This window comes from Chaetura pelagica, unplaced genomic scaffold (assembly GCF_000747805.2).
Source record: "Chaetura pelagica isolate M959 unplaced genomic scaffold, ChaPel_1.0 scaffold28, whole genome shotgun sequence".
NCBI lineage: Eukaryota > Metazoa > Chordata > Aves > Apodiformes > Apodidae > Chaetura > Chaetura pelagica.
This window is the reverse complement of record NW_009954303.1, coordinates 2,061,047-2,066,640: the sequence shown is the minus strand read 5'-3', so window position 1 is coordinate 2,066,640 and position 5,594 is coordinate 2,061,047.

Genomic DNA, 5,594 nt, shown 5'->3' with positions numbered 1-5,594 from the left:
TAATGATACCACTTCCAAACTTCTGAATGCTTGCCTTCGCCGCCCTCATACTATATGATCTACTTCAGGTTGTAATCATAGTATTTATAGTATATAAGATAATCCACATTGCTTCTAGCATTTTAAATTTTACATAAATTGGTATTATCAATGTCTCAAATGTTGTCCCTACTTCTATGCAGGAAACCAAGAAGAAAAGGTAAAATTGAAGATACTATATCCATTGTCAGAATTATGGCTCAAATAACACATATATTTGATTTACTGTTATAAGAGGTACTTTTAGTGACCAACCCATTGGTACAGATTTTTGATACTAAATAAAACTCAAAAGAATATTTTTTCAGCCAGATACTTGGCTGTTGTGTTAATTTCCAGTAACTTCCTATAAAATTAGCTTGTCTGTATCAAATTACGCATCTATCTGAAATTAATTGCCATGTTATTTGAAGCCAAGATGTCAAGATAAGTTTCTGAGTTTCACATAGTATTAAAACTGAGAAAAACAGACAAAGATGCGGGAAAGAAACAAAAATGTTTTCAGCACCTTCCTGGACATTCTCCCCTGCAAATGACGTGCTTTCTTTCAGTGCCAGACAATACCAAAACTGTGGTCCCTTAGTGGATTTCAGATGTACATTAACAATAAAGATATCTCCTTAAGTTTCTGTTATTAAAATATTTTAAAACTTGCTTTTGGAGTTACTTTCCCCTCACAAAACTATGAGGAGACCTTACTCCTCCCTACTGATGAAGGTAGGTTCTTTTCATTGTACCTTCTAGGAAACTAAAAAATCCTCCAGTTACTTTTTTTAATCTACAAGAACCACTTGGAACAACCACCCACATGAGCAATAAACATGTCTACTTAAACCCTTTGGGTTTTTGTGGTCCTCTCATCTTTGGATATGATTCCCCCAGCAATCTCATAACCTGCTAACTTTGAAAATTTCAAAAGCCACCTAACAGAGTGACCTGGATTTCTTCTGTACCTCTTTTGTTATTACCAAGTTTGCTCACTTCTTATGGTGGAGAGGGAGGAAGAGAAAAAGCCTGTGTGGTTGGATAAGCTGAACACTGGAACATCATTTATACAACACTACTCTCTGGAGATCAAAAAATTCAGTCTGAGCAGTTGCAATCATAAGAACTCCAGAGTATGCAAAATTTTGAGAAAAATATCTGAGCAACATTTTTTGAAGAACACCTTCAAATAAAACTGGGACAACCTTCAGTATAGCTATATAATACCATGCACTGGTAAATGCTTAGTGAAGTAGCATATTGAAGCTTGACATGCATTTTACTGGTCACAAAGAGTTGTAATGAGTGAAAACTAAAAACTACCTTGGAAGAAGAAAGAAGTTTTTCATGCTAGCACTCTGCTTAGCAACAAATCCAGTAAAGAGAAAGTGCAAAGGACATAACACCCTTGACCCCACTGGCACACCTAGTCATCCTGTGTACAGATACCCTTCTTACCTTCAGAGATAAGTGTGAAAAGCTCTAATTGACCCATCAGGAAACTCCTCCTTTATCAGCAGTCCCTTGTTCTAGTATACCCAAAGAGAAGCAAGAAACTCTCTCCAAATATTTTAAAGTAACACAAGAAGATCCTGGTGTTCTGTTATTCCTCTCATGCAGAGGTATGTGTAACTGAGAGCAAGCTCTGCTGCTTCTGACCATCACATGTATGCCATTGTTAAAGGTGCATGCACACCAGTTGCTGAAAGCCTCGTTTGTTGGGGGGCTTATTTAATTGCTTAAAAGAGACTAGTGCATATTTATTTAATACAACTAACTGGTCATGTAAACAAGACATCATTTGCCTTCTCTATGTACATATGAATTTATATTCATTATGAGTATTGGCACAGAATAAAACAACATTCTATGGGCAGGAAATCCAGTCATTTCTTTTCTCCTGGCCTGCTGAAGCATGAAGATACAGATTTAGGGTGTGTAAACAGCTTACTACTGATTATGAAGATGTAACTTCATTAAACATCCTGGATATTTTGATAGATAACATGTCGCATGCTATAACAGGACAATATGGTGACTAAAATATGCCAGCCTTTCCACAGTAAGCTACCACTAATTTAAAAAAATAAAATCCAGGTAACACTTCATGAAGAATCTCTTTTTTGTTTATTTTAGAAAACTAAATGAGTGGGGATGAACACAGGGCAAATGTAAAGTGTCTACCAAGTGCTGGACTGTGCATTATATTTGCCAAACCTAACAGTTTTAAAAGAATGATTTCATAACCTTTGAACATTTTTATGAAAGTCAAGTCTACTGACCTTAGAAAGAGGCAAAAAGCTCCTCAGAGCAGCTCATCCTACCTATCTCTGATGCCAAGTTAAAAAATGAAAAAGTGACATGAAGCAGCAATACTGCCTGTGTTTATTGAAGTATACATTAATTCCTGCTTTTGAAATGATAATCCAGTAGAACTGCAAAAAGCCAATGTTCAGGGAAAAAAAAGTACATTAAACATTTACTGGCAAGCTTTATATGCCTGATTCATTGCCTGTTTCTCTAATTTGTAGTCCTCATAACTCCCTGGATGTGATTGGAATTACACAAGAATATGGAAACAATGTCGTCATGGTGGCAGACTATAATCCAAGGGTTTTTTCTCCTACAAAGCTGTTGTAAGGCTGTCTGACTATGAAATTATTCCTGACACTTTATACAAGCAGGCAAAATCAGATTATGCAGAGAATTCAGAAGTAGATTTCAAGGTTTAAGCCCACCTCTAATAAACACAGGATACAGTCTAGGTGAAGCTGTCTTAATGTTCCTCAGATAGGTGCCAAACACTTGTCAGTGCCACACAGACAGGTTTCCATGGCACGCACACAGTGTAACTATGTGATAGTGTAGGACCCTTCAAGGTTATTAGTCTGTTCTTTTTACAGGTAGATTAGCTGTCCCAGGAGTCACAGAGGGACTACCTAATGCTGGATCCCCACATATGAAATACTCCACACCTCCTCATAGTTCAGAAATCAGCAGGGGTTTTTGCCAAGTTGGTGCCCAGCATCAGGTACTGTATTGAAAAACTTAGAATAGTTACTTGCATGCCCACTGCAGAACTGTAAAGCAACACCAAATAATTTTTTTCCAGGACGTGTTGTTTGTGGAAGAAGAGTTGTGGTTTATTCGTAATCATGTTATTTTTCTTTATTATACTGAACCTTAACAAAATATACGTATGTATATGTATATACTCCTCCCGAAGTGCAAATACCGTTGGCCAGTCTTTGAAGAAGGAAGAGCATCCTCTGTTTACCTGTTCATTTGCTAAAATCCCCCAAGCCACACCTTTCTAGAGTCTCTGAATCAATCTGGGACAGAAGCCAAAGTCACCTACTATATAAGAGTAACAGAGAACAGGTGAGCTCGTCCTCCAGACCAACTTTAGACACAACATCCTTGTGCCAGACTCCACTCAAGATGGGGTCTGGTAGGGGGATAAGGGTACCAGAATGGGCTTTCCTGTTAGCAGTATGTTGTATCCATCTTGCAGGTAAGAATTTAACCTTTTTATTAGGAAAAGAAAAAACACTCTACTTAGATCAAGTAATGTATTTCAAACAACTATACTAATTTTATTGTTTCGCCTAACAGATGGTTGCACTTAAACAAGGGTTTTTTTCCAGGTCTCGTTGAATACTTAATATCAGTCTATTAATTGGGCTGATTTAATTTAATATTGCCACAAACTATGTTTGGAACGTAGCCTTGAAGATCAAATTGAAAAGAACCATTATTCATGACTTAAAATGCCAGTTTTCCAGTATTGCTTATGCCTTACAAAAGCATTTTATTCTGGTTGAATAAAACTAAATGAGTGAGGATGAACACAGGGCAAATGTAAAGTGTCTACCAAGTGCTGGACTGTGCATTATATTTGCCAAACCTAGCAGTTTTAAAAGAATTATTTCATAACCTTTGAACATTTTTATGAAAGTCAAGTCTATTGACCTTAGTAAGAGGCAAAAAGCTCCTCAGAGCAACTCATCCTACCTATCTCTGATGCCAAGTTAAAAAATGAAAAAGTGACATGAAGCAGCAATAGTGTCTGTGAAATTTGCATTAGGACTGATGATGAATGTTATGGTTTTTATGAGATTTTAAACACTACATTATCCAGTTGCTAGATCAGACCACTGGCCAATCCTTTCCAGTATCTAGTCACCTACCAGAAGCTAATACCAGATTCCACAAGATTTTTTGCAGTTTTTTTCTAAAAAGACACTAGAAGGGAATATTCATGTGGCAATAATTTTCAGTAACTGTGTATTGATAATACCCTATGCAAAATATTTATATAAATTACTGATATTGAGTGTGAATTGTGCTAAGAGTTTTATATGACTCATGCAATCCATCATTTTGTATGGGGTTTTTTTTCTCCCATCAGTATTATATCCATCACAGCTTGTCTTGGCAGTTTTTATTAATATGAGTAGCCCTATTAAGTCAATGAGACCACTCAATTTGAGATTACTTGCATGAGTACAAGCTTGCTAAATCAGTCCCATTCATGTACAGTAGTTACTTTCCTGTCAGATTGCCTATGTAAATTTATCTGGTATGTGATTTTCCAAACACTGAGAAGTGCAAATACAATTTTAGACTACTTTATAGCTTGTGAAATAAACAGTGGAATACTGGGCAAGTTCATTTGAGCACAAAATTCAACAGTCACTTAGAGTATAAGTTTACATTTAGACTTACACGATGTCAGTCAGAAGTGTCTTCAGCCTTTCCTTGAACAGAAAAGTGGTTTGTACTATGTAGTGCCAACCTGATAAATTATTTTGAAAAACAAGTAGAGGTTAGACAGTGTTCAGCAAATCCCTCGTTGTACAAATCACAAAAGCATTTTATTCTGGTTGAAATTTGCATTAGGATTGATTATGAATAATAAAACTATTTTCAGACGTCCCAAGTTACTAAAGAATATTGGTCCAATCCCATGCCATCTCCATGAATATTCGGGGTCTGACTTCATAGTTTGGGCCAACTACTAAATTTTACAAGTTGACTGTAATAATAATAATTGCATATGTAGATTGGCAGCTAGATATAGACTTAGCAAAATGCACCCAGAAATATCCCTAATAATTAGGTCAGTTCCCAAATTATCAAAGCACAAATTATGTTGATTATTCCTACAACTGAGAGATACTTGTTTTTATAATCGTCAACAATGTGGCATTGTGCAACTTCTAAATAAAGCAATGCAGCTAGAATTTAATTGGTAATGATGTAGTTACTGTGTAAACAAAATCCCCTGCTGTTTCCTTGAGAAAAAGTAACAGTCCAAAATCCATGTATTTGCTATTTTTCTCTGATATAACAGTTTTTATGTTAGAATAAACAAACATTCTGTGATTCTCTGCCTGCTGATATTCCTATAGATGTGTTGGGTGAGAGCAAATTCTGGCCTATTGTTAAGACATACAGAGGCATTTGTCTCATCTGATCAGTATCAATCATAGTGACATGAATACATTTACCTTATGGTATTAACTGCAAGACTGAAAGACTAACAGAAAATGGAAAATAGTGAAACT